Source organism: Rattus norvegicus, chromosome 2 (assembly GCF_021556685.1).
Source record: "Rattus norvegicus strain SHRSP/BbbUtx chromosome 2, alternate assembly SHRSP_T2T, whole genome shotgun sequence".
NCBI lineage: Eukaryota > Metazoa > Chordata > Mammalia > Rodentia > Muridae > Rattus > Rattus norvegicus.
Genome location: NC_141535.1, coordinates 1190111 through 1214626, shown reverse-complemented (window position 1 = coordinate 1214626; position 24516 = coordinate 1190111). Strand labels below are relative to the sequence as shown.

The 24516-nt window shown below is 39.7% G+C and overlaps 2 pseudogenes across 1 annotated transcript; one reads left to right on the top strand and one right to left on the bottom strand.

The window, feature by feature from the left end:
* Positions 1–24516, bottom strand: part of LOC148006609 (uncharacterized) — a 2902548-nt pseudogene that overhangs the window by 1737197 nt on the left and 1140835 nt on the right.
* LOC134485539 (eukaryotic translation initiation factor 4 gamma 2-like) lies at positions 12302–15269 on the top strand (annotated as a pseudogene). Its single transcript, XR_015672919.1, has one exon. The product of XR_015672919.1 is annotated as a eukaryotic translation initiation factor 4 gamma 2-like (transcript).

Here is a 24516-nt window from a genome sequence, read left to right as displayed (position 1 = left end):
TAAGATTTATCTTATAAAATTATACTCTTAAAGGAAGAAGGTTAGAATGTAGAATAGGAAATAATGCTATGCTATTGTTAGAAGTGATTTAACATTCTATCAGAAAACTGAAGAAATGAAAATTCATCTATTAAGGTGTTGTGCAGTCCATAATATATTCTACATTATGTCAACATTATTCCTAAATGTGATTTTTTAAAGTTGACTAAATATGTTTTTAATGAGAAGAATTAGTTTGGGTTTGAATGCTCTTTTTTTCCGTTTAGGCAATATGTCAGTATTGAGGGCACCCAGACATCAGACCTCTGGAAGGCATGTTGATACTGTTTTCTTCTTTGTCTCTTGGGTGTAAGAAGTATAACAGATCTTAAAGATCTGTATTCTTGTTTGTTTAAAAAAATTGATACATGAGAGAGAGAGGGAGAGAGAGAGAGAGAGAGAGAGAGAGAGAGAGAGAGAGAGAGAGAGTCTTGTGTCTGTGTGTGTGTGTGTGTGTGTGTGTGTGTGTATCTGAAATGATAGCAATATATTCTTTGGAAAGTATTTTGTTTTTTCTCAATTAAATTTATTCATTTGTTCAAATTGGCTACCCTTTATTATCACAGGTATAGGGAAATTAGAATAGTAGTGCTTTAGTGTACGTTGAAATATACAGAGAAGAGTATCTTAAATTGAGGACTCTGTTATCTCACATAGATGAGAGTTTCTGGATATTTTCTATATCTTTTTATTGCTCATTAAGGGGACTTTTCTGCGATACTGTGTATTCAGACTTTCTCTTCTGTTCAAATAACTCCTCCCTTAATGTAGGTAAACATACTAACTTCTGGGTTTTGGATAATTCTGTATCATTGAGTTGAGTCAACTAGGCAGTTTGTTTTGCAAATGAAATTTCAGGTTTATGTGTGTACTACTTACTAGTATTAGAAGCATTTATTTAGCATTTTTCTTTAGTTCTTTCTGGACAATATAGCTACATTTGCAGTTTCGTTTGAAAGTCAGTTTTTCTCTTATGTGAAAATACTAGAGAATTCTAGATTCCCAACAAGGCTTTATTTTTGTTCTAGGTAGTTTTGACTCAGCTCTGAAAGGGATTTTTTGAATGTAAAGGAATTGATTTTAGGCCAGGGACACCTACCTTCTGGTCTACTGTTCTTTTGTCTGGCTTATGTGGTGAGGCAGGAGAGCTTGTGTGTTATATGTCGCTTTGTTCTGAGCCCCCTGCTCTTTAAACCTATTTATACCTACTTATACCAGAATTACAAAATTCTGATTGTAGTTTTTTGTCTCATTTTCTTCTCCTACAATCTGAACCTGGAATCTGAGTTGCCTGTTTTTCATTGTAAGAAATCAAAGGCCACAGAAAACTGACTCTGCTGCTGTTAGATTGAGTCAGTTCATCAGAGCCATGTTTGGTGGAGCAAGCTTTTAATCCTAGCAGGTGAACCTCTATGAGTTCCCGGCCAGCCTGGTCTACATAGAACACCTTTTCATCCTGATGCTAACCCCCAGCTGGAGTGGCATTATTACCAGAATAAACTGAAAGGAAAAGCAGGTGCACATAAGTACTTTAAAGCAATAGTCCTCCCATGGATGGCATCTGAATGTTGGTGTTGGTGTTGGTGCGTTAGAAGTAAAAGTAGAATTGGAATAATTAGCTCTTTGAAGGCTTTAAGAATGCTAGTGACTGTAGAGAGAGTATCTTCTGTATTTGTATGGATATATCACCTTTCAGTTAAAAAAATTATGGTCTATAGGAAAGGATAGAATAGAAGGTGGGACATCCAGGAGGCAGAAAGAATTCTGGGATATAGCCAGGTTGGAGAGATTTGCCCTGGAACATGTGACCAGACAGCCTCGTGGTTCCTGAGCACAGGTAATGAGCCACATGGCAGAATGTTGATTTGAGTAAGTGCACGGAGCCATATTGGATTTGGGCCTAGCCGCTTTTTGACTGCATGGTTCAAAGTGACTAGGTAACTCTGGGCTGTTTGGCCACAGAGACTCACCCCTAAGATGACTGCATTAAGTCTTAAGATTGTTGAATGAAAGCCTCTCCCATGAATTTACGGCACAGGAAGATAACATTCAAGGGATGCCTCAGCTCCCTTAGCAGATACCTGTTACCTCCTGAATCAACACCCAGTGTCTCCACCGCCTGACCTCATTGTCTACCGCCTGACCTCTTTGCCTCCAGCTATCACTGCCTATACCCTCATCTCCCCCCTCCTTCATATTTCACAAAGGTCACTCCCCCTACCTGAAAGCCTTAAAAGCTGTAATGTTCATCCCAATAAACGAGACCTTGACAACAGAACTTTTGCTTGGTCTCCTTCTTCTCTTCACCCCCATTTTGGCCCACAGGTAGAAAGCCTCTTCGGGACCCTGAATAACTGGGTCCCCACTGGCGGGGAAAAGTGGCGCCCGAACAGGGACCCGGAAGCGAGGCCGACTACAGGACGAAGGAGATAAGAGAGCTGCAGCGGGAATCAAGGACTCTTCAGGCCGCATTGCTCGTGCATCGCTGGAGAGGGAGGTAAGGACCGGTCAAATAATTGTCGTCTAATTGCCATGGGGAAGGTATGGATTTAGGAGGCTTGTTTCATAGGAGAGATCAAGCGCTCACTCAGGGAGAGAGGATTAAGAGTTAAGAAAAAGGATTTAATCAAGTTTTTTTGTTTTATTGATGAAAGGTGTCCCTGGTTAATTTTAAGCAGTGTGGGGCTAGCTTAAGTAAAACTTGTAATAAAAAAGGGACAAGGTAATGGTAAAGTGTTTTTGCATATGCGTTCTTTTAGAGTTATATTTTAGTCTTTGGAACCTGACTAGAGATAGTTTACACCCTAGACATGAGAGAGAATGGGTTTGGGAAAAACAGTCCTCCCGGACTCTCCACGGATGCTTTGGAGAAATAGAAAAACTTTTCGGGGCTCTCCTGGGAACAGAAGAAAGGCAGGAGACATCCTGCCTCTCTGCTGGCTCCTATTGGAGAAATGCTTATTTCTGGTTCTGGGTTCCATAGGTAGGATATGTGGGTCCCTTTGGGTGGGACACCATCTAGTTTTTTCCCTCTATGTCTATTGTGTGTCCTTAGTGCACCAAGCTATTCATGTCTGTCAGTTTATGTCTGTGATTTTTGTTTCTCGTTGTTTAAATGTTTTATGTTTCGTGTTCAAAAGAAAAAATGGTAAAAACTTTATCTGCCAGTCGTTCACACCTTGACTTGGTTTTAACTCGTTTCAAGAAGAGAACAATAAATAAAAAAACAGTTTCAATTGGCTTTTGGAACCTACATCTGTATCTAGAAGCCTAAGTCTGCTGGACATGTATAGCCACTTCAATTTTGTTTCTGATTGGTTTTAAATGTATAAATATGCTCTACATGCCTTGGTTATGTACTATTGGCTTTTAAGTTATTAGATATGGTTAAAAAGGTGTAACATTGGTAACAGAAAGTTGGCTTAAAATTATAATTTAGATGAAGTCATTCTAGATAACATGTGACATGGGCCTGGTTGCCTTGTCACTGTTTGGCCTTAGCCTTAGATTGTAGGATCAAAAACCTCTCCCTGTAATTTACTGCACAAGAAGTTTACATTCATGGAATGTTTTCAGCCACAACAAGACACTTCTGGGTCTCCAACAAGGTTTGACCCCTGCTGAGCCCTGCCCTTGCATGTGGAAGCTTTTTGTTCCCAACTGGCAGTCTGGCCAGGTACTTCTCACCTGAGTCAGAATTAGGCTGGCCTTCCTGGTTATTTCCCTAATTTATTCAGGCCCTTTGTTACCGAAGTCTCAGCCAGGGTTCCCCACTGTGCTTCGCAGATACCTGCTAAGTGCTGTACTTTAGATATATAGTTTGGTCCATAAAGAAACCAGAGGCCTTTTCCTCTTCTGGCTTGACAGGAAGAAAAAAAAAAAAGAAAAAAAAAAATCAAACAGGTAGAGATTGTTACAAGAATTACGAAAGATTGATGAGGTTTTAGAACTTGTGAGAGCATTACAGCCAGTTTGCTTACTCCAACTGCCATTTCAAGATAGATTTAGAGGACTGATTTTATACAATTTGTTTACGTCCTGGCCATTGTGAGTTTTCATTTCGTGAGCTTGCTTATAATTATAAAGAGCCCACAAAGTGATATCATTAAAAATTTTACAAAAGAATGGCTAATAGCCTTATATTATGTAATTTTGTCGCTTCTTCAATGTAAGAAGTTAGAACTTTAAATCTTTAAGTGTATATAGACATTTTTACTACAAACTTTTGCTCTCTAAATGAGCTTTAATATTTGGGGAGTAGCTGTTAGACTACTCCAGAAAAGAGTATTTAAAACTAATTTTAAGCTACTAAGGATATGTTAGTTGGCTATGTACCTCACCTTACCAGAGGACTTAGGTCTTTGTTTGTTATCCTTATTGGAGATAAAGCTTCAGTTGTGTTAATACAGAATTGTAGGCTACAGTCATGGAAGTATTTTAAAAAGCCAAACAACAGTTAATTGGTTATTACAAAATACTTATATTTGGCCTATTACATATACAAATTTTTCAGGCAAAATTGATAATTTTACTCTTTACATGCTTTTGTATTTCCTATAAATTTGTACATGCAACCCATAGGAAATGAGCTTCCTATATTTATAGGTTTAGGGTTAGAGGTGGTTCATCTAATGAAAAGGCTACATGTATGATTGGATCACTTGTTTATTCTCTTGAGTTTCTGCTGCTTCAGCACAGATTATTAAATTCCTGGCTTTAGCCACTGTTTTTATAATGTTAAAAAAAAAAAAACAAGCTTTCAATTCATATACTGATAGCCAATTTGCTCCTTGTGGTTTACAATTGATTTCAATTACTTAATGCTTTATTAAAGGCAGGTTTTCTACATAAAATCAGTGAGTGATTTCAGTGTGACTGTCTGACAACTCACTGTCCTTTCAGTGCTCTGGCTCAGACAACTAAACAAAACCATAGACCCAGCTCTTTGAAAATGATAATGGAGTTGATAACACTCCCTCACAAATAGAGGAAGACTCCATTTGCTTAATTTCAACTCCCAGCCTCACCTTGCTGGCTCAGGGATTTCTAGTACAGTATTTATAGGATTTGGCATCTCTAATTAATTCTTATGTTTAGGTAAATAAAGCTGGTGAGGGGCTGCAGAGATGGCTTAGTGGTTAAGAGCACTAAGTACTGTTCCTTTATAGGCCATTTAAGAGCTCAGACTGGATTGCCTAGACCCCTTAACAAGGGAGGACAATGATACCAGACAGATTATAGGCCTTACATAGGAACAGTTAGTCAAAAAATCTCATTCTTTATATATCCAAAACAGTAATGCTGGAGACAATAATTTGGTATAAAAGTCAATTTATAAATACAAGTGCTCAGTGTCCTCAATTTAATCCTCAAGGACTTATCTTAATAAATAATATTTTAACAATATTTTAGTAAATAAAAAGGGGGAGTTATCCCTGTATGCTAAAATATGCTCCTTTTATTTCAATTTTAAAATTTGGATGCCAAGAAACACTCTGAGTTTATGGCACCCTACAACTAAGCATACTTCTGCCAAGGTGAAATAGAAAGATCCACACATTGGCATGATCCTGTTCAGATATTTTATATGGGGAAGAGGGAATCTTTGTGTTTTTTCTACAGGATGCTACAGGAGTGTGCCAGCTGCCCGAGTGGCTGGTGAGACTTACTGATCCTGGTAGCATGAAGATTCAGCTCTCCTGGTTCGGGTCCCTGGAGTCATTCCTGTGTCCTTGGAGGAATATGGAGGATTCCCACTCATCTTTTGTCATCACAGAAATTCTGGCGTTGCTGCATTCATTGTGTCCCGTCCCACCACAGCCTGCGCTCCGACCCTCTGTGCACTGTTGCTTGGTGGAAGCTGCTGTGGACTGGGGAACTCTGCCCTGGTTTTGCAGATCTCAGACATCGTTCCATTGCCTGCTGGTTGTTCCAGAGAAGAATGACCGATCCTGAACTGAACTGGGAAAGACCTTGGCATTTCTGCTGCTATTGTAGCAGCCATTACTGCTGCAGCCATTGTGTCTGCAGTGTCTGGAGCTACCCTCCCCCAATCAATTGTTAGGCAAGCACAGTGGGTGAACTTTCTGGAGTAGTTGCTAACAATTGGGAATTCTAAATTTTATTACAGGAGAGGCTTGACTAGGTCCTTGGTGGTATGGCCATAGCAGCTGAGGAGAACCAGATGAGGTGCCCACTACTTATCGGGAGAGGCTCAATTTCCACAATCTTTTATATTAATGCCATCTGGCTCCTGCTCCTTTGCCCCTGGGCTCAATCAAGTAAGAGGAATGAGAAGATGATCCAATGTAGCTTTCCTCAGTGACGGGCAACTTCCTCTGACCCTTGACCAATCTAGACATGGAGCGTTGAGGGCGACAAGGTGGTCCTATGACAGAGAGGCTGGGGTTTGAGAGGTCGATCCTAAGACAGAGGTGGCTACACCCCGTTTAAACGTGCGGGCCGGTCAAATGCTCCTCTGCCCAGTTTCTCCCCCAATAACACACACGTATAGCCCAGAACGGTGTGTTACAGCATAAGTTCATTCCTAGCCATTGGGGTGCAGTCCTAACTGCAAGAGTGGCTCACCATGGCCGGGCTGGGCACTCTGTGAGGCATGTCTGATCTCTCTCAGACCACTATTTCCACCTAATGGTTTTTTTAAAAGAAAAATGGGGGAGATGCACGGAGCCATATTGGATTTGGGCCTAGCCGCTTTTTGACTGCATGGTTCAAAGTGACTAGGTAACTCTGGGCTGTTTGGCCACAGAGACTCACCCCTAAGATGACTGCATTAAGTCTTAAGATTGTTGAATGAAAGCCTCTCCCCTGAATTTACGGCACAGGAAGATAACATTCAAGGGATGCCTCAGCTCCCTTAGCAGATACCTGTTACCTCCTGAATCAACACCCAGTGTCTCCACCGCCTGACCTCATCGTCTACCGCCTGACCTCTTTGCCTCCAGCTATCACTGCCTATACCCTCATCTCCCCCCCTCCTTCATATTTCACAAAGGTCACTCCCCCTACCTGAAAGCCTTAAAAGCTGTAACGTTCATCCCAATAAACGAGACCTTGACAACAGAACTTTTGCTTGGTCTCCTTCTTCTCTTCACCCCCATTTTGGCCCACAGGTAGAAAGCCTCTTCGGGACCCTGAATAACTGGGTCCCCGCTGGCGGGGATAAGTAAGCAGGTTAGAATTTGTCAGAGAAGAGTCTAGCTCTATGGCCAAGGTATTTGTTAATATATTTTGAGTCTCTGTCTTATTTCTGGAAGCATGGGGCTGGGAGGAAGAACCAGATCCAAACTTCTACAAGTGACAACATGAATCCAAACAAAATCTAAATCTGAGCAATGACCAGTGTATAGTTTTGATTTCTGGAACTGGAGGATGATGTTCACCTGGAACTCAATCCCAACTTAGGTTGGGAGTGAAAGCATGATTTTTTCATATTAACTAGATGAGCTATTAGTGATGTGGCTTATGTCACTGTGCAGACACTGAAGTTTATGTTTTTCAGTATTTTTTAGAACTTAAAAGCAGACACCATGGTACCTAACCTCGGCTTTCAGGAGATGACACCAAGAGAACAGAACTTTCAAGGGAAGGCTACAGAGCAGGGAACCCCGACTCAAGGAAGGATACAACCACTTGTAACCAGAGTCTATCTGCCTCATTTGAGTGAGTTGGTTTCTTAGAAAAAATATTTCCCTAACTGTCTTGGAAAATTAGTCTCTTTACAATCACAAGATCTTCATTTGTTTTACTACCCTGCATTATAGTTCCAAAGAAATTGGCAAGTCTTTCCCATTGGTTTCCTTGTAGAATAAATTGTAAAACCACAAATATTAAAAAAAAAATCATTGTTATAGGAACACATTAATGAGAAGAAAGACATATAGCACAGTAGAAAGGATCTAGACTTTGGTTCTATCCCAGTTTCTTCTGTTTCCTGTTTTTGTCAGATTTAAAAAAAAAAAACAATGGTTATTTTCGAAACGACCCTGTTGAGGCAAAACAGAATCTGGTCATCTGGATTTCTTTTCTGAAATTAGTCTTTCTTAGTTGCCATCATCTGCTTACACGGTGCACTACGAAGGGTGATTGTAGACGCACATTTATAATTCATATGTGTATCAGTTTTTCAAGTTTTTTAGGGTTCTTATTAGCTGTTAAATGTTTTCAGAAAATTTTGAGATTAGTGATTTGTGTCAGTAGATCTTGGGATAACTTCCTGAGCTTGTTGAGTCTTTGTTTCATTGCTTGTGGTCAGTTTCTTCAGCATACTTGTGTACCATGTTGCTTTTTCTTTCTGAATTTCCTACTTTGTATTATTAAATAGATAAAAATTTAAGTTCTAGAAAGCAAGGGATGTGTAACTGAAAGAAGTACACAGTACGTGTCCATTGCTGAAAACTAAGAAGATACTGAGTGAACATCTGTCAAAATGAGGGAAAAAAAAAACAGTTGTGCATGTTTGGTGGTGTTTCTAAGTTCCTTTGTCGCTCAGTCTGGTGGGTAGACTCCAAGTCAGCTGCTTGTTTTAGTAGTCTGCATCTAGATTTTGACCTGGGTAGGTGCTTGTTCTTTGAAAGTAACAGGAAACTAATCTTCTTTTGTCTTGCTTTCCCTCACTGGCTGGCCAAGCATGGTTTGGCAGCAGAATATTTTCTTTGCTTACTTAATTAGCTGCATCTTATTAGCCACTGGATTTTCAAAATATTTAACATCCTTTTATAATTCATATCTTTTTCATTTCTTTTGGATGGGCCACCAGAAGTCAAATATTAGAGGAAATGTTTAAGTTGCACAAAATGAAATATTCTTTTCCTTTAAAAAAGTGGTCATAATACCTTGATACTATATTCTTGTTTTAACTTTATGACATTCATTTTTGTATCTTAAGGTCTTTGACCCATTTGGAGCCTGTAAAAGTATTTGCTAGATATAGAAGGACTAGATTGTCTTTTACTAAATTTACAGCCAAACCTGTGCCTAAAACTCCTTTTCCAATGCCTTTCTTCTACTTTTTTCCAATATCACATTCTCTGAGTCATTATTAGACATTGCACAAAAATTAAACATAGTAAGAGTCATTTAAGAAGTTAGTATTTTTGACTTCTACACATTAGCTCTATAAAAATTAAGTCTAATATTGACTTGTATTGTTAGATGAAGCATCTTTCGTGTTTTTTGGAAACTGATTTCTTGTTCCTTATATTAAGAAATTAGGCCAATGTAACCAGAGCATTTGATCCATCTGTGACTTCCTTTGTGTGCTATTTCCTGAATCATCTCTTTGATGATTCTGTTTAGAGCTTTTTAATCTCTGCACATGTTTGGGGCCTTTTACAAACCCTTCCTGGATTCCGAGGATGCAGATGTTTTCTACCCTGTTAGCAACTTTACTTTTCATTCTACAGGAGCAACAATTTAAATTCTATTAGTCACAGACTGTCTCTCAGCGATTTCTCTTTCACTCTCTTGTGTCCTGGTCTTTGATTTCTCCAACTATTCCTCCACATCCTTTCTCCATGTGCTTGCCTAGTTTGCCCTCCAGTGAAGACCGTGTATCTTTGCATTTCCACAAATCTCACATAGAATAGCTCACTCTGTTTGTGGAGAGGCCCATGTATTCTGCTGCACTTTGGAACAGGTCAGCTAGCCCAGTGAAGAGGAACTCTGGTGTTGCCTCTCAGGCCAGGGCAGTGGGGGTGCAAGGCCCACACTCAGTATTCAAAGATGAACTTTGCATAAGTTCCAAGTGAGACTCTTATTTTAAAGTCTTTAAAATATAAAGGTTATGTAACTTCCTTTTAAAGCTTAATTCATGGTTGTAACTTTGGAATATAATATATCATGGCTGTTGTCTTTGTTTAGTGGCATTTTCTGTTGGTTTGTTATTGATGACCCTTAAATTCTTGCAGATTAAATAGTGGACTGTTGTGAAAACACTGGATGATTTGCTCAGTTTCTCTTGAGTTTGTAAGAATGTGACACGTACTTACATTTTACCAGAAGCCATAGCTATGGGTGCTAGGATATGAAAATATCTGTATGGGCTGCGTATTAGGTAAAGATGTTGATGGTTATTGGTCAGATAAGGAAAAGTTATTGGTGGGGTTGGTGTGGTGCTGCTTGTATTTAAATGCTCCCTACATACTGGCTCCCAAGATCTGGAAGCCCTGAGGAGCAGATCCTCAAGTACCCCAAGTGATGCTTTGTAAACTTTGCTTCTTAGTTTAACTCATCAAAAATGGATAGAGTCTGTGATTAGGCAATAGAAGAAGAAAGGTGGGACTTGAGGATGGATTGGAGGGTCTCAAGAGAGAGGAGACCAAGGGAGGAGGAAGCCATCATGTGAGGAGATGGACCCTGAGCATATGGCCTGGAAAAACAGCAAGTAACAAGGGACATTATGGCATGGAAATAGGTTAGTATAGCTGTAAACCTGCCCAATTAGGCTTATGACTTGTAAATAAAGTACCTGGATTGTGTGTCTTTTATTTGGACTAGTTAGAGTGTTTAATTCCTTTTATACTTGGTGCCTTTGACCCAGAGATTAAGTCTCATGCTCTACTGAAATGAAGTTAGATATTGTACTGTGTATTTCTGGTGGTGCAATAACTTTGCTGTTTTTCATAGAGCATTGAGGTGTTTCAATATGTGTGAAAAAGAGGCAGTGAGTAGTATTTTTAACTATGTGCTACTGCAGTGTACACAGAATAGCTTTGTCTGAAATTAGCTAAAGTGATAGGTTTGGGTCTTGCTTTACTAACAGTGTTGTTTGTAGCAGAAAAAGTTCTATAAAAACACACATCATACTTAACCATGTATTATCCAGAGACAATGACCAATTTCTTTAATATACTTATCCATTATTAATGGACTTCATTATGGTTCAGGTGCCAGGCACATTTATACATCTGGGTGAGATTGCAAATTTGGTCTGGATATTACAAATGCTGGTAAGCTGTTTTTCTATCGATACTGGAATTATGTTTTGTAAAGCAGTTACTACTGACAAAAATTGAGCCCAGGTTTTTTAGTTGAAGGTGCACTTGTTTCATGACAAGTAGAAAATAATGGTGTTACACTGTTTTTACCTGTGCGTAAAAGAAAAACTTTAATGTTTAAGATAAAGTGTCATTATAGTATATAAAAATGTTTATATAATGTGCATATATTTGTGTGTGTGTGTGTGTGTGTGTGTGTGCGCGCGCGCGCGCGTGCACGCATGTGTGTATGGATGTAGTGTATAGATGAGATCATCAAGCTACACTGACTTAGTTTCTGATTATGGGAAACAGGAAACCAAACTTTCTAAAAATGATTAGTAAGTTTTTGTTTAATCAAATGGCTGGCAGAAACTTGAAATTTCTTTAACATATTAGCTATAAGTTCTATAGAAAGTTCTTTTAGGAAAGAAAAAATAACCATTCCAAGAAACTTCTTTTCTGTTTTTTCTATTATAGTGAGCTGCATAGTTCTCCTAAGCAAGGAGGTGGACTTCATCCTCCTTACCTCTTTCACCCTTGCCTACCCCAGGGACTGTCTGACAAGGTAACAGAATGGATTACATTTATTAAAACATGATACCGTGGCCAGCAGCGAGCCGGAGCTCTATGGAGGTGGAGGCGGGTACCAGGTGGTGGCTGCAGCAGCTACTCCTCTGAGCTGAGTTTCAAGCCGTCCCTGTCTCCTTCCTCCCCCTTCCCTCCCCCTTTTTTGTTTTCCGTTCCCCTTCCCCCTCCCTTCCCCCCCCCCCCCCCCGTCCCCGAGGACCGGATCCAGAGGAGGCAGCTGAGGTAGCAGCTGCTGAGTTCTTGGTGAAGGCTTTTCATTTCTACCATCCCCTCCCCTCCCCACCCCATCCATTAATATTATTCTTTTGAAGATTCTTTGTTGTCAAGCCGCCAAAGTGGAGAGTGCGATTGCAGAAGGGGGTGCTTCTTCGGGCTGAGGAGGAAGTAGTGCACCTCAGCACTATCCCAAGACTGCTGGCAACAGCGAGTTCCTGGGGAAAACCCCAGGGCAAAACGCTCAGAAATGGATTCCTGCAGGAAGCACTAGATGAGATGACAACTCTGCAGCAAACAACTCCGCAAATGAAAAAGAACGACATGATGCAATCTTCAGGAAAGTAAGAGGCATACTAAATAAGCTTACTCCTGAAAAGTTTGACAAGCTATGCCTTGAGCTCCTCAATGTGGGTGTAGAGTCTAAACTCATCCTTAAAGGGGTCATACTGCTGTTTGTGGACAAAGCCCTAGAAGAGCCAAAGTATAGCTCACTGTATGCTCAGCTATGTCTGCGATTGGCAGAAGATGCACCAAACTTTGATGGCCCAGCAGCAGAGGGTCAACCAGGACAGAAGCAAAGCACAACATTCAGACGCCTCTTGATTTCCAAATTGCAAGATGAATTTGAAAACCGAACCAGAAATGTTGATGTCTATGATAAGCGTGAAAATCCCCTCCTCCCTGAGGAGGAGGAACAGAGAGCCATTGCTAAGATCAAGATGTTGGGGAACATCAAATTCATTGGAGAACTTGGCAAGCTTGATCTTATTCATGAATCTATCCTTCATAAGTGCATCAAAACACTTTTGGAAAAGAAGAAGAGAGTCCAACTCAAAGATATGGGAGAGGATTTGGAGTGCCTCTGTCAGATAATGAGGACAGTGGGACCTCGATTAGACCATGAACGAGCCAAGTCCTTAATGGATCAGTACTTTGCCAGAATGTGTTCCTTAATGTTAAGTAAGGAATTGCCAGCCAGGATTCGTTTCCTACTGCAGGATACCGTAGAGTTGCGAGAGCACCATTGGGTTCCTCGCAAGGCTTTTCTTGACAATGGACCAAAGACGATCAATCAAATCCGTCAAGATGCAGTAAAAGATCTAGGAGTGTTTATTCCTGCTCCTATGGCTCAAGGGAGGAATGACTTCTTCCTGGAGGGACCGTTCATGCCGCCAAGGATGAAAATGGATAGGGACCCACTTGGGGGACTCGCTGATATGTTTGGACAAATGCCAGGTTGTGGAATTGGTACTGGTCCAGGAGTTATCCAGGATAGATTTTCACCCACAATGGGACGTCATCGTTCAAATCAGCTCTTCAATGGCCATGGGGGACACATCATGCCTCCCACGCAATCGCAGTTTGGAGAGATGGGGGGCAAGTTTATGAAAAGCCAGGGGCTAAGCCAGCTCTACCATAACCAGAGTCAGGGACTCTTATCCCAGCTGCAAGGACAGTCGAAGGATATGCCACCTCGGTTTTCTAAGAAAGGACAGCTTAATGCAGATGAGATTAGTTTGAGGCCTGCTCAGTCGTTTCTAATGAATAAAAATCAGGTGCCAAAGCTTCAGCCCCAGATAACTATGATTCCTCCCAGTGCACAGCCACCACGCACTCAAACACCACCTCTGGGACAGACACCTCAACTTGGTCTCAAAACTAATCCACCACTTATTCAGGAAAAGCCTGCCAAGACTAGCAAAAAGCCACCACCATCAAAGGAAGAACTACTTAAACTGACCGAAGCTGTTGTAACTGAGTATCTGAACAGTGGAAATGCCAACGACGCTGTCAGTGGTGTGAGAGAAATGAGAGCTCCAAAACACTTTCTTCCTGAGATGTTAAGCAAAGTGATCATCCTGTCACTTGATAGAAGTGATGAAGATAAAGAAAAAGCAAGCTCTTTGATCAGTTTACTCAAACAGGAAGGGATAGCCACAAGTGACAACTTTATGCAGGCTTTCCTGAATGTATTGGAGCAGTGCCCCAAACTGGAGGTTGACATCCCCTTGGTGAAATCTTACTTGGCACAGTTTGCGGCTCGTGCTATAATTTCAGAGTTGGTGAGCATTTCAGAACTAGCTCAACCACTGGAGAGTGGCACCCACTTCCCTCTCTTCTTACTTTGTGTTCAACAATTAGCTAACTTACAAGACCAAGAATGGTTAACCGAACTTCTTCAACAAAGCAAGGTCAATATGCAGAAAATGCTGCCAGAAATTGATCAGAATAAGGATCGAATGTTGGAGATTTTGGAAGGAAAGGGACTGAGTTTCTTATTCCCACTCCTTAAATTGGAGAAGGAACTATTGAAGCAAATTAAGCTGGATCCATCCCCTCAAACTATATATAAATGGATAAAAGATAACATCTCTCCCAAACTTCATGTAGATAAAGGATTTGTGAACATCTTAATGACCAGCTTCTTACAGTACATTTCTAGTGAAGTTAGCCCACCCAGCGATGAAACAGATTCTTCCTCTGCTCCTTCCAAAGAACAGTTAGAGCAGGAAAAACAGCTGCTGCTCTCTTTTAAGCCAGTGATGCAGAAATTTCTTCATAATCATGTGAATCTACAGGTCAGTGCCCTGTATGCTTTGCAGGTGCACTGTTACAACAGCAGATTCCCAAAAGGCATGTTACTTCGATTTTTTGTTCATTTCTATGACATGGAAATTATTGAAGAGGAAGCTTTCTTAGCTTGGAAGGAAGACATAACTCAAGAGTTTCCAGGAAAAGGCAAGGCTTTGTTCCAGGTGAATCAGTGGCTAACTTGGCTAGAAACTGCTGAAGAAGAAGAATCAGAGGAAGAAGCTGACTAAAGAACCAGCCAAAGCCTTAAATTGTGCAAAACATACTGTTGCTATGATGTAACTGCATTTGACCTAACCACTGCGAAAATTCATTCCGCTGTAACGTTTTTCACAATATTTAAAGCAGAAGCATGTCAGTAAGGTTTCCTTCTGCATAAGGTTTTTGTAGTATGATGTCTTAATCATAGTCTACCATCAAATACTTTAGGAGTATCCATAATGTTTAGATAGAATATTAGCAGCATGCAATAATTACATCCTAAGCTCTCAAGCAGAGGCAGTCTATTGCAAGGACCTTCTTTGCTGCCAGTTACCATAGGCTGTTTTAAGTTAGAAAACTGAATAGCAACACTGAATACTGTAGAGATGCACTTTGCTCAGTAATACTTGAGTTGTTGCAATATTTGATTATCCATTTGGTTGTTACAGAAAAATTCTTAACTGTAATTGATGGTTGTTGCCGTAATAGTATATTGCCTGTATTTCTACCTCTAGTAATGGGCATTATGTGCTAGATTTTAATATCCTTGAGCCTGGGCAAGTGCACAAGTCTTTTTAAAAGAAACATGGTTTACTTGCACAAAACTGATCAGTTTGAGAGATCATTAATGCCCTTGAGTGGTTTTTGTGGGTGTGAAACAAATGGTGAGAATTTGAATTGGTCCCTCTTATTATAGTATTGAAATTAAGTCTACTTAATTTATCAAGTCATGTTCATGCCCTGATTTTATATTTTATATACTTGTATCTATCAATAAACATTGTGATACTTGAAAAAAAAACATGATACCGTGAGTTTAGTGTGACGCGTTTTTTTCTGAACACTGCTGAAGAATAAAAAAACCATTTTACTAGTCTTTATACTAAGTATAGAAATAATGGCCATTCGTGCAGGTGTTTGGAACCTAAATATTTGCACCTGAAAATAATAGAAACCATATTTCCTTAATAAAATTTAAGGAAAATATATTTTAACATACTGATTAAATCTTATTTTAATGCAGACCTAATATCAGATTCATCAGTGAGTAAGAATCCCGATTCTACACAAAGAAATTGAATTGATTCTGTTTTTTTCAAGAGATGAAATTGCTTCTTGTGGTTATAAAGGCAGGTAAGGAGAAACTAAGTTAGTTCTATTTCTTAATGGATAGTTGATTTTTTTTTATATTTTTAGAAAGATAAAGCCTCGCAAGTCAGTTCTACAATTTCCACTTATGAAATATATATTACAAAGGAAATATTTTAGTCTGAGTCCTTCATCTATACTACCATGTAAAGAATTTTAAATAACATAATAGTCCCTAGTGATCCTCCAGTGAAACCCAAAATAATAATAATAATAATAATAATAATAATAATAATAATAATAATAAGAAGAAGAAGAAGAAGAAGAAGAAGAAGAAGAAGAATAGGCATTGTCATGTTTATCTTCCATCCGGTATAAAATGGTAAGAAATTGAAAGCTACATTTGTCTTTTTCTTTTTCTTTTTTTATTTGAATGGCATTGGCGGGGCCTTATTAGTCAGTCTTTACAAATAAGCAAAACTCGCCACACAACTGTTCATAACTGTCCTTCTGGACAGTCTGTCTTTTCACAGACACAGTCACTTACATTCAAGAAAACACACAGAAAATTAAGCTGAAACTCGATTTCCTTATAAATTAAAAGTAAACGATTTTCTACCATTGCTGATGACCAATGTTGGCATCTGTGTGGTGGGTAAAATGAAGCAGGGAGCCTTCCGATGGGCGTCAGTGCTTAAAGTTACTGATGGGGGTGGATCCAGACACCTATGGGGATGCTGCAACAGGCAGCCAGCGACTAGAGATGTTACTCAACAGACAGTTTTCTGGGGGAGCAAAGCTTAAGTTACTGGGGGGTTGGCACTCTCTATGATCAGCGAAAAACCTATGAACTCTTAACTCCTTGGGGTCAGTGAGAAAGACCAGGGAAGAGAGAAAATTCACACACACACACACACACACACACACACACACACTCACACGCACACACAGAGTTGATGGTAGAAGGAACAGTGTTCCAGCCCATCATACACAAGCCTTAACAGATACACATAGTTGATGGATGCCCTAACCCTTGTGCTTTATTCTTTGTTCCATCACTTATATGTCCCAGCCAAGTCTTTGAAGCATCATTAAATCACAAGGTAATTGTTTTAGTTTTCTTCTAGACAAAGACAGGAGTAATTATTTCATTATTTATCCTTAAAAAGTATTCTTAAAAGACTCACAGATCTAACCACTTATTTTAAAAATCAGTCATATCTACTTTAAATCCTCAGAATGAGTATCTACTCAAGAGCAATTCTTAATAAATCTCATCAGGAAGCTGAGGGCAAAAATGTGTATAAGAAATCAATTGTTAGTGCCAGAGATGTTGGCCAGTGAGTGATTTGAGGCACCTTGAAGTTTTCCCATAATTCTTAGATTATGAGGAACATGCTGGCAGTGAACAGAGCAGAACTCCATAAAAGCATCAAGTCCTCAGGACACACAGCTCTCAGGACACATAGTCCTTGGAGCTGTCACACTGAGGTCGCACCCACAGGACTATGGTAATCGGGGGGGGGGGGCATGCGGGGGGGAGGACGGTGCATACTACATCCTATCTCCATTTTAAAGTTGATAAATAGTTTATTTCATTTACATGAAAAATGCATGGAGCTTGGGATTTGCTTCTCAATAACTTAAGAGGTTTCTTATTTGTTTGTGGTTCTCTGTGGTGATGTGAATGTTAAGAAAATCCCAGAAGCCACTGAGTACTAACAGAGTATTATTTATTCTTCTGCTCTTAGCAAGAGGGCAAGAAACACCTGTAGCTGTTTCTTAAGCAGGAATATGTTCAGTGAATTTCTTTAGTGTTTTACAGTTTTCATGGCACACATTCCTTTGTCATATTTATTTCAAGTATTTTGTTGTTTTGTTTTGTTTTAGTTACTGAGAATAGTATTGTCCCCTTGCTTTCTGTGTTTGTCTTTGTATATAAAAAGGATAATGATTCCTGTGCTTTAACTCTGTGTTTTTCAACTTTTATCAACATTTATCAGCTCTAGGAGTTTTTTTTTTATGATTTAGTTTTTATGTATAGAATCTTAAAACCTGAAAATAAACATATATTGATTTCTTCCCTTCTCATTTGTATTTGCTTCATTACCTTGACTTGTTTAATTGCTTGACCTAAAACTGTAAGAAGGATGTTGAGAAATGAGAAGAGGGAACATCCTTGTCTTGGTCCTGATTCCAACACAAGTACTTTGAATTCTTCTCTCTTTTGGATGACTTTTGCTGTATATTGCCTTTATCAAGTTGAGATAAATGCCTTGTATCCCTATTCTCTACAAGACTTTCCTCACAAATGGAGGCTGTATTTTATCAAAGGTCTTTTATGTATGCAATAGGGTGGTATGTGTACTTATGTGGTAGATTATGCTAATTCTCATGTATTGACACTTTCTTCCATCTCTGGGATGAAGTTGCCTTACGCCTAATCGGAAATCTGTGTTACTGCATTTGGTTTACACGTATTTTATTAATGCCTTGTGCACCTATGGTCATCAGAGATATTGGTGTATGACTTTCTTTTCTGGTTTTGTTTCAGCATCAGGATTAGACTCCCAGTAAATGTTTTCTAACTGTTTTTGGAATATCTTACCTTTTCAAGTTTGAGAATGTGGTGGCCGCCCTTTTCATACTTTTCTTCCCCTACCTTTATATTGGCTCAAATAGTTTTCAGGAAGTAATATTGACCTATTGTCAATACATATTACAATACTGTGCACACTCAAAAGGTATACTTCTTGGTTCTGAACCATGTATGATCTTGGTTCCATTAATATAGGCGGAAATATTTTCAGAACAAAATCTGCTTCCTAAATGTCATAGTTTAGGGCTCACCTGCTGTGTTTTGCAACATACCCTGTTTTTGCTTTTTGTTTGTTTGTTTTGTTTTGTTTTTTGAAAAACTGCTTTTATTTGTTGTAACACAAAATTGTTATTTAGAATATTAATTTAAAATTAATATTTTGTAATTACATCCTTGATTTATATGAAAACAGGAAAATCTCTATTGAATGGATAATTTTCTAGACAGATACCAGGTACCAAAGTTAAGTCAGGATCACACAAAGAATATAAACAGTCCCATAACTACTAAAGAAATAGAAGCGGTTATTAAAAGTCTCCCAACCAAATAAAGCCCAGGACCAGATGTATTTAGTGCAGAATTCTATGAGACCTTCATAGAAGATGTCATACCAATATGGTGCAAACTATTCCACAAAATAGAAAAAGAAGGAACACTAGCCAATTCCTTCTGTGAAACCATAATTATGCTTGTTGCTATTAAATATTGGCTCCGCCTGACCAGAAAGAACACAGCAAACCAATACCAACACGGTTCCATGTGGTGAGATTTAACAATTCCCTTATTAAATACAAGGGGAAGGGGCCAGAGAAAGAACAGAAAAGAGAGTGAGGGTGGAGGGAGTCTGCTTTTATTTGTACTGTGAGGTAAAGGTGCCCAGGTGGAGGTGAGACTTGAGCCAAAAGGTCTTCTGGGAATGTATGGTGTTACAGCTAAAGGCAACACTTGATACCAACAATGCTTATACCTAAACCACACAAAAAAACAAGAAAGAAAGAGAACTTCAGAGCAATTTCCCTTATGAATATCAAAGCAAAAATACTCAATAAAATTCTTACAATCCAAATCCAAGCAACCATCAAAATGATAATCCATCATGATGAAGTAGATTTCATCCCAAGGATGCAGAAATGGTTCAATATATGGAAATCCATCAATGTAATTCACTAGAGGGGCAGGCAGTGAAAGGTACCCTGATTCCTGCTGGAGATAGGTTGAATCCCCAGGACACTTAAAGGGGACTGCCGGTGCCTTCCCAATTTCCCAGGATATCAGTTCCCCCCAAAGACCCCTTTATAGAGGTTTAAGACAGACCAGTCATGTAGGGCAATGCTGCAAGCCCCTTCACCACAGGTCATGTAGGCTCAAGACAGATCAGAGGTAGAAGCAGGATCACACCTACAAATAAGTATATGAGGAGGTCTTCCCAAGCTCTCAGGACAAACCAATAGGAAGTACCTTCTGTCAGACACTGACCCATTCACTAAACTATTTAAGCACAAGGAAAGGCGTGTAGGAATTATTCCATTGTCTACAAGCTTCTGTTATAAGAGCCACTTGGAGATGAGATCTGCTCTCTTTAAATCATCACAGCCAGAATCTCCCTTGCACTCCTCACTGGCTAGTCAGTCCCCTGCTGGTTCAGCCCAAAGTGGCAGGCAGTCTGGGTAAGGAGAAGGACAGGCAGTTGGGGTGGCAAAAAAATGTTCCTCCTCCCTGCCTGAGATCTTTCTCCCTTTACCTGTAGCCACACAACTAGCCAGCCTGGTCAGAGTTCACTGCGGAGAGCACTCGGGCACCAGAGCCCTAAAATGTAGTGCTCATACAATGATCAACAAAACTGTAGTGCGGGAAGGTGAGTCACCTCCCCCAACTCAGGAGACTAGCAACCTATCTTTTACTGCTGAGTTTTCAGTCAGCACCATCTCAAGCTTAGGTCAAGCTGAAGGGGCAACTGAAGGCTCCTGGCCAGAGCTACTCTCTGGAGTTGGCTGAAGGTCCCTCAAGCCCCTGTCTAAATCCTGACAGCCTGCAAAACAGCCTGCAATTGGTTTTGGCAGACTCCCTATCCAACCTGGTAAAGCAGCAGGCACTTAACGCCACAGGGCATGACCTTTTGGACTTCTGTGGAATCCCCCAAGGCTGATAGGCCAAGCGAATGTCCCCATTGGACAAACTGTTTCTCCTCTTTTCTGTAACAAACAGTTAACCCACACACACAAAAACACAACATTAAAAAAAAAATTCCTCAGTTCCAGCACCACCACCACCAACCCCCACCCCGGCAGTGTTCTTGCAGCTTTCCACAGCCCAACACCCACCCTGTGGCAGTGTGGGGTAAGTGTGCTCAAACTTCTAAGTCCGGTTTCACCTAGGGGATGTGCCCTGTGGCTGAGTTGATGCAGAAAACCCCCAAGGCTTCAAAGGAGACACTAAACAGACTGTCTGCTCCTCCCTCTCCCCCCAGGGCAGGACTCCATTAAAAAACAAAGGAGCTTCCACCTGCCTCTCCCCTTACTCCACCTCCCCCCATCCAACTAAGGTGATCTCTCCTTAGAGGTAGTTGTTAAAATAGCCAACCAGATAAAGACCACATTAGGACAGAAGATATCACCTATAAAGACAATGGAATAGCCAAGAAGACCCAAAACGCACCCTCCAAATCACCCCCAATTCTAAGGGCCACTGTTGAAAGCGCAGCTAAAACCTCTAGAACAAAAAGAAATAAATAAACCCAAGAGGAGTAGAAGGCAGGAAATAATCAAAATCAGAGCTGAAATCAACCAAGTACAAACAAAAATGAGTATACAAAGATTCAGCAAAACCAGGAGCTGGTTCTTTGAGAAAATCAACATGACAGATAAACCCTTAGACTAAGCAGAGGTCACAGACAGTGTATCCAAATTAACAAAATCAGAAATGTATAGGGAGGCATAAGAGCAGCATCTGAAGAAATTAAAAAAAAAATTACATCCTACTACAAAATCCTATATTCAAAAAAAACTGGAAAATCTGGAGGAAATAGACAGTTTTCTAGACAGATACCAGGTACCAAAGCTAAATCAGGAACAAATAAACCATCTAAATACCCCCATAACTCCTAAAGAAATAGAAGCAGTTATTGTTATTAAGAGTCTCCCAACCAAAAAGAGCCCAGGTCCAGATGGATTCAGGTCTGAATTCTACCAGAGCTTCACAGAAGACCTCATACTAATACTGTTCAAACTATTCTACAGAATTGAAACAGATGGAACACACCTAAATTCCTTCTATGAATTAATAATTGTATAATAAGATTATACAATTAATCTTGTACTGAAACCACACGAAGACCCAACAAAGAAAAAGAAGTTCAGACCAATTTCCCTTATGATTATTGATGCAAAAATACTCATAAATATCTTACAAACAGAATCCAAGAACACATCAAAATGATCATCCATCATAATCAAGTATGCTTCATTCCAGGGTTGCAGGGATTGTTTAATGTATGAAAATCCATCAATGTAATCCACTATACAAACTAACCCAAAGATAAGAATGACATGGTCATTTGATTAGATGCAGAAAAGGCATTTGACAAAGTTCAACACCCCTTCATGATAAAAGTCCTGGAAAAATCAGAATTTCAAGGCCCATATCTGTACATAGTAAAAGCAATATACAGCAAACCAGTAGCTAAGATCAAACTAAATGGAGAGAAAATTGAAGCAACCCAACTAAAATCAGGAACTAAACAAGACTGCCCACTCTCTCCCTACTTATTCAATCTAATAGTCGAAGTCATAGCCAGAGCAATCAGACAGTGAAAAGAGGTTAAAGGGATTCAAATTTGAAAGGAAGAAATCAAATTATCACTATTTGCAGATGATATAATAGTATAGTTAAGTGACCCCAAAAGTTCCACCAGAGAACTACTTAACCTGATAAACAACTTCAGCAAAGTACCGGGGTATAAAATTAACTCAAACAATTCAGTACTCAAAGGATAAACAGGCTGAGAAAAAAATTAAGGAAATGACACCCTTCACAATATTCCCAAGTAATATAAAATATCTTGGTGTGACTTTAACCAAGCAAACGAAAGATCTGCATGACAAGAACTTCAAGTCTCTTAGGAAAAAAATTGAGGAAGAACTGAGAAGATGGAAAGGTCTTCAATGCTCATGGATTGGCAGGATTAATATAGTAAAGATGGCCATTTTGCCAAAAGCAATCTATAGATTCCATACAGTCTCCGTCAATATCCCTACTCAATTCTTTATAGAGATAAAGAAAGCAATTTGCAAAACCCAGGATAGCGAAAACTATACACAACATTAAAAGAACTTCTGTGAGAATCACCATCCCTGACTTCAAGCAGTATTACCGAGGAATCGTCATAAAAACTGTATGGGATTGGTACAGAGACAGACAGATAGATCAGTGGAATAGAATTGAAGACCCAGAAATAAACCCACACACCTATAGTCACTTGATCTTTGACAAAGGAGCTAAAACCATCCAATGGCAGAAAGATAACATTTTCAACAAATGGTGTTGGTACAATTGGAGGTCAGCATGTAGAAGAATGCAAATTGATCCATTCTTATTACTATGTACAAAGCTTAAGTCCAAGTGGATCAAGGCCCTCCACATCAAACCAGATACACTCACACTAAGAGCAGAAAAAATGGGGAAGTGTCTCGAACACATGGGCACTGGGCAAAATTTCCTGAACAAAATGCCAATAGCTCATGCTCTAATATCAAGAATCGACAAATGGGACTCATAAAGCTGCAAAGCTTTTGTAAAGGAAAAGACACTGTCAATAGGATGAAATGGCAACCAACAGATTGGGAAAAGATCTTTACCAATCCTACATCAGATACAGGGCTAATATCTAAAACATACAAAGAACTCAAGAAGTTAGAACCCAGAGAGTGAAATAACCCTATTAAAAATGAGGTACAGAGCTAAACAAATCATTCTCAGCTGAGGATTATCGAATGGCTAAAAAACAGCTAAAGAAATGTTCAACATCCTTAGTCATCAGGGAAATGCAAATCAAAACAACCCTGAAATTTTACCTCACACCATTCAGAAAAGCTAATATAAAAAACTCAGTTGACAGCAGATGCTGGGGAGGATGTGGAGAAAGAGGAACACTCTTCCATTGTTGGTGGGATTGCAAACTGGTACAACCACTTTGGAAATCAGTCTGGAGTTTCCTCAGAAAATTGGAGATTACACTACCTGAGAACCCAGCTATACCTCTCTTGGGCATATACTCAAAAGATGCTCCAACATACACCAAAGACACATGCTCCACTATGTTCATATCAGCCTTATTTATGATAGTCAGAAGCTGGAATGAACCCATATGCCCTTCAACAGAGGAATGGATTAAAAAGACTGGTACATCTACACAGTGGAGTACTACTCAGATATCAAAAACAATGACTTCATGAAGTTCATAGGCAAATGGAATGAACTAGAAAATATCATCCAGAGTGAGGTTACTCAATCACAGGAAAACACACTTGGTATGCACCCATTGATAAGTGGATATTATCCAAAAAGCTCAAATTACCCAAGATACAATCCACACACCACAGGATGCTCAAGAAGAAGGATGACCAAAGTTCAGATGCTCCCACTCCTTCTTAAAAGGGGATATGTGTGTGTGTGTGTGTGTGTGTGTGTGTGTGTGTGTGTATGTATGTGTGTGTATGTATATATGTGTATATATGTGTATATATGTGTATATATTTGTATATGTATGTGTATATATATGTATACTAGATAAGATTGATGAAGTTATAAAATGCATCTTGAAAGGAGCCAGATATAGATCTCTCCTGAGAGACACATCCAGAGGATGTCCAATACAGAAGTCAATGCTAGCAGCAAACCACTGATCTGAGAACAACACCCTTGGAAGGAATTAGACGAAATATTGAAAGAGTTGAAGGAGCATGCAACCCCATCAAAACAACAATGCCAACCAAACAGAGCTTCCAGGGCCTAAACCAGTACCGAAACACTATACATGGAATAATCCAGGGCTCCAACCACATATATAGCAGAGAATAGACTTGTTGGGGCACCAGGGGAAGGGGAAGCCCCTGGCCTTGCCAAGGTTGGAACGCCAGTGCAGGGGAATATGGGAGAGGGATAAAGTGGATGTATAGGGGGAATACCTGTATGGGG